Source organism: Mandrillus leucophaeus, unplaced genomic scaffold, assembly GCF_000951045.1.
Source record: "Mandrillus leucophaeus isolate KB7577 unplaced genomic scaffold, Mleu.le_1.0 Scaffold1040, whole genome shotgun sequence".
Lineage (NCBI taxonomy): Eukaryota > Metazoa > Chordata > Mammalia > Primates > Cercopithecidae > Mandrillus > Mandrillus leucophaeus.
Genome location: NW_012098544.1, coordinates 216,202 through 221,922, shown reverse-complemented (window position 1 = coordinate 221,922; position 5,721 = coordinate 216,202). Strand labels below are relative to the sequence as shown.

General features: G+C 42.3%; 1 protein-coding gene and 1 long non-coding RNA gene across 6 annotated transcripts in view; one reads left to right on the top strand and one right to left on the bottom strand.

Annotated features, from left to right (window-relative positions):
• LOC105539814 overlaps positions 1 to 2,560 on the top strand; it is a 15,618-nt gene extending 13,058 nt beyond the window's left edge. The window contains exon 3 of the long non-coding RNA XR_001006106.1: positions 2,501 to 2,560. This is a non-coding gene — a long non-coding RNA (uncharacterized LOC105539814). The remainder of the gene's footprint in view (positions 1 to 2,500) is intronic.
• SLC35G2 (solute carrier family 35, member G2) overlaps positions 1 to 5,721 on the bottom strand; it is a 36,782-nt gene that overhangs the window by 6,432 nt on the left and 24,629 nt on the right. The window lies entirely within an intron of this gene.

The following is a 5,721-nucleotide window of genomic DNA, read 5'->3' as shown; positions in this document are numbered from 1 at the left end:
AGCCTCCCGAGTAGCTGGGATTACAGGCATGTGCCACCACGCCCGGCTAATTTTGTATTTTTAGTAGAGACGGGGTTTCTCCATGTTGGTCAGGCTAGTCTTGAACTCCCTACCTCAGGTGATCCGCCTGCCTCGGCCTCCCAAAGTGCTGGGATTACAGGCACGAGCCACCACGCCTGGTCCGTTACATGTATATATTATGTAATGGTAAGATTTAGGATTCTGGTGTATCCATCACCCAAATAGTGAGCATTGTACCCAATAGGTAATTTTTTAACCCTCTCTTCCCACCCGCTCTACCCCATTTTGGAGTCTCCAGTGTCTATTATTTCCATCTTCATGTGTACCCATTGTTTAACTCCCACTTAATAAGAGCTTATAAGACAGAACATGCTGTATTTGATTTTATGTTTCTGAGTTATTTCACTTAGGATAATAGCCTCTAGCTCTATCCATGTTGCCGCAAAGGACGTAATTTCATTCTTTTTTATGACTATGATGGCTTTTTGTCACTCTAGATTCACTTTATCACCCAGTGAATATGGCTGGCTCAAGTGATCCTCCCACCTCAGTCTCCTAAGTAGCTGGGGCATCAGACGCCTGCCATCACGCCCACCTAATAATTTTTGTATTTTTTGTAGAGATGAGTTTTCGCCATGTTGCCCAGGCTGGTCTCAAACTCCTGGGCTCAAGTGATCCACCAACCTCAGACTCCCAAAGTGCTGGGATTATAAGCATAAGCCACCATACCCAGCCTCTGATGGCTTTTTGGTGTGTACACTTGGCTATGCTGAACTACACTTTGCAATTTATTTAATCAAACACTAATCTATCTAAGTTGCTGTTGTGAAGAGATTTTACAGATGTGATAAAAGTCCCTTTTGTTTGCTGTAAATGTGTTGATAAATAAATAGCCCCTAATCTGTTGACTTTATCCTGGGTAGGCCTGACTTAATAAGGGGAGCCCTTTAAAGGTGGGGGCTTAGGCCTTCCTTAATTAAATTCAGAGATTCCAAACAGCTTATGCCCTTGGGGTTCCAGCCTGTTCATGATTTTTTCTTTACTGCCTGTGGACAACAAGCATTATCCTGTGCTCATGGGTTTCTAACCAGTTTTTTCTGTTTTGTTTTGAGACAGAGTCTTGCTTTGTCACCCAGACTGGAGTGTAGTGATGCAATCCCAGCTCACTGCAACCTCTGCCTTCCAGGTTTAAGCGATTCTCCTGCCTCAGCCTCCTGAGTACCTGGGATTACAGGCACCCACTGCCGCCACCACTACATCCAGCTAATTTTTGTATTTTAGTGGAGGTGGGGTTTCGCCATGTTAGCCAGGCTGGTCTCGAACTCCTGACCTCAAGTGATCCATCTGCCTCGGCCTTCCAAAGTGCTGGGATTACAGGCATGAGCCACTGCTCCCAGCCCTAACTGGCCCTTAATCTCCCCTTCCTGAATGACTGCCTACAGACTTCAGACTTGCTTATCCAGCCCCCAACAAGAACATAAGCCAATTTTTTTTTTTTTTTTTTTTGAGATGGAGTTTCACTCTTGTTGCCCAGGCTGGAGTGCAATGAAGTGCAATGAAGCTAATTCTTTATAATAAATCCCCTACTGGTTCTGTGTTTCAAATTAACTCCTAACTCTGATATACGTTAGAATTCTCTCCTTGCTTGTTGTCTTCTGCTAACTCTAATAGGTCACCAATATTCTCTTGGTTGCAAGTGTCCAAATGTAGGTTATCTCAGGTAAAATCTGGAGGGCCTCCTCAGTACAAATCCCTGATGTGGGAGAGCCTTACATTTTGAGACTTAGAGTCCACAGATTTTTGCTGTTTGGTCTTCTTGCCTAGTAGGCAGCTGTCCTGGGCAGGAACCAACAGTATTCACTTGGCACCAGGAAACTAGGAAATTTTATTTATTTATTTATTGACAGAGTCTCACTCTGTCACCCAGGCTAGAATGTAGTGGCATGATCTTAGCTCACTGCAACCTCCACCTCCCAAGTTGAAGTGATTCTCCTGCCTCAGCCTCCCGAGTAACTGGGATTACAGGCATGCACCACCACGCCCAGCTAATTTTTGTATTCTTAGTAGAGATGGGGTTTCACCATGTTGGCTAGGCTGATCTCAAACTCCTGACCTCAGGTGATCCACCCGCCTTAGCCTCCCAAAGTGCTGGGATTACAGGTGTGAGCTACCATGCCCAGCCGGAAATTTTATTTTAGAGATAAGAAATTTAAGACTCAGAAATTTTGAGTTCTGGTTTGGCCACCAACAAGAGTAATAATTATTGTCTGTCTTAAGAGAAAGTGTTTTGGATGGTAACTGTTGGGATCTTTTGACATGTCTTCACAATCGGTTTGTCTTTTTAATGACTTCATACTTCTAGTGTTTTGATATTTCTCCCAATGCAAGACCACTATGTACTTTAGCCACTGTAACTTTCTGCAATCTGCTCTAAATTGTTCTGATCAAAGTGCCAACTCAACTTTTCCTCCTTCCTCAGAGACAAGTGCTCTAAACCAGTATCATGGCTTTAGTTCCTCTGACAAGGATTCACATAGGGAAAGTGACCACTAAGGCAGAGGTGTCTACTTCAGCAGTGCACAGCAACTCAGCTAATTAGAGGGAATATGAAATAGAACCAGAAGTCTAGTATGCTTAGCTACAAATGTTTCCACCAAAAATACTGGATACAAATGGATTAAAAGTATGCAGTTTGGTGTCTGCTTGAACAATGGGCACATTCAGTGTGGCGAGCTTAAAACCACTATTTTTATCCAAAAGAGGAACTATTTTCCAAGCTAGATCCCAGAATATGAGGCCTGAGACCACCTCATTCCTATGGTTGAGAAAAGTAATACACAATTATGGAGGCTGGCACGTCGGCATGTCCAAAATTTGCAGAGTGGGTAGCAGGCCAGTCCAGAGAAGTGCCAGTATTGCCGTTTAAGTCCAAAGTCTGTCGGCTAAAGAATTCCCTCTTGCTTGGGGGAGGTCAGTCTTTTGTGCTCTTCAGGCTTTCAACTGATTGGACGATGCCCACCCACATTATGGAAGGCAATTTGCTTTCCCCCAAAGTCCACCCTTCCAAATGTAAATCTCATCCAAAAACTCTCACAGAAACATCCAGAATAATGTTTGACCAGCCAAGTTGACACATAAAAGTAACCATAGTTTTTTTTTTTTTTTTAAAGAGGCCAGGTGTGGCAGCTCATACAAGGCCAGGAGTTCGAGACCAGCCTGGCCAACATGGCAAAACCTATCTCTAGTAAAAATACAAAAATTAGCTGGACGTCGTAGCACATACCTATAATCCCAGCTACTCAGAAGGCTGAGGCAGGAGAATCGGTTGAACCCAGGAGGCAGAGGTTGCAGAGGAGGCAGATGCCACCACTGCACTCCAGCCTGGGTGACAGAGCAAGACTCTGTCTCAAAATAATAGAAGACCAAAAAAAAAGAAAAAGAAAAAGAAAACATTAAAAAGCAACAAAAAAAGATTGTTTTAAAGAAAAAAAAGAAAAGTAACCATCAGTCTTATCCCCTGCTTGTCTCCCATATGCACAAAGCTTCTGACTATTTCCAACTACTGGGAATTCTTTGAACACATCATGTTTTCATGTCTCTAGGTTGTCTAATATGCTGTTCCTTCTTTATGGAATATTCTTTTCCTGCTTTTTCACCTGGTTAATACCTGCTCATTATTCAAGGCCCAGATTAAATATCACCTTCTCTCAAAAACTTCCCTAGGCCTACCTCCCAATCCAATCTGAGTTAGATACCTGCACCTGAGTGGGGGATATAACTTTCATTATACCTTTAGTCACAGAATTTACCATATTGAATTACAAATGTTTGTCTTTCTCTTCCACTGAACCTGTGACAGTCTCAACTACAGAGACCACATCTAATATAGTACTCGGCATGAGATGAGAATTCAGTAATTGTCAAATTAAGAATAACCATTTTTTTAATGAAGCAAAATTTAGTACCAACCAAATATAAATAATATAAATAAATGGATTTAAATGGCTAGCAACTCAAATAGGAAGCCTTATCCATTAAAACACTTTAAAGTTCCTAATATTTCAAGAATAAAACATCACAGTATACAGTTTGGCTATTAAGAGAATTTGTGTATTCAGCTTCTCTACCTCTGGCACTATTTCTGCTGCTAGGTCTCCCAAATTTCCTTTAATATTAAATTTTTAGGGGCCGGGCACGGTGGCTCACGCCTGTAATCCCAGCACTTTGGGAGGCCAAGGCTGGCGGATCACGAGGTCAAGAGATCGAGACCATCCTGGCTAGCATGGTGAAACCCCATCTCTACTAAAAATACAAAAATTAGTTGGGCATGATGGCGCGCGCCTGTAGTCCCAGCTACTCGAGAGGCTGAGGCAGGATAATTGCCTGAACCTGGGAGGTGGAGATTACAGTGAGCCGAGATCATGCCACTGACTCCAGCCTTGCAACAGAGCAAGACTCCGTGTCGGAAAAAAAAAAAAAGAAAAGAATTAAATTTTTAGGGCATAACTGCAGCTCTTCCTTAAGTAATTTGTATCTGCTTTAAACCACTAGAAAATTAAACTATTCTCAGTCAGTTCTGAAGGGTGCTGGAAATACATGTGTTTCAGCATCTTCAGGCTGAGTTTCAACTGCTAGTTTCCTGATAGTTTCCCAGTGTATGCCTTACATTTTGGCCCAGTCAAGTGAGTCCCAGCACCAGCAAATCCACAGTGATTCCACATCAGGAGCTTCCCCAGTGGTTCCATATCTGAGCTTGTTCAGAATAAGCTTCTCACCCAAGAGCTTATTCTATTTACCACCATCAGATCTCTAAATAAATAACATTTTGTTTATTCCTATTACAAAAGCAATATGTGTTTACTATAGAACAATTAGAAATGTGAGAAAGCAAAGAAAATAAAAATCACTCATAATCCTACCAGAGACAACTACAGACTCCTCTAGAAAGATTTTTCTTGCAAAAATGATATCAAACATCATATCCTATTTTATAACTTTCCCATTTTACAATGCATTGTAAACATTTTCCATGTCATTAAAAATTACATAATATCACTTTTAATGGCTAGTTAATATGGAGCCAAGAAGGGCTTTGAACACATTAACTTCAGCCCTCCTAATGCTGAAAGGCAAATGGGATGACAAACTACCCTTATGCAGGGCTAGATTCATAGCAATAACAGGAAATGCCACATATGTGAAAATAAACAGATAACAATTTTGAAGTTTTTCCATTGAATGTACATGAAGGAATGTTTTGTCTTGTTTTTTCTTTTCTTTTTTTTTTTTTTGAGACGGAGTCCTGCTTTGTCGCCCAGGCTGGAGTGCAGTGGCCCAATCTCCACTCACTGCAACTTCCACCTCCCAGGTTCAAGCAATTCTCGTGCCTCAGCCTCAGGAGTAGCTGGGACTACAGGTGTGAGCCACCACGCCCAGCGAATTTTTGTATTTTTTGTAGAGACAGGATTTTTGCCATATTGGCCAGGCTGGTCTCAAACTCCCGGCCTCATGCAATCAGTCAGCCTGGGCCTCCCAAAGTGCTGGGATTACATGTGTGAGCCACCACGCCCAGTCAACAAATTTGTTTTCTTTTTTTTTTTGAGACAGAGTCTCACTCTGTCTCCCAGGCTGGAGTGCAGTGGCGCAATCTTGGCTCACTGCAACCTCCACCTCCCAGGTTCAAGCAATTCTCCTGCCTCA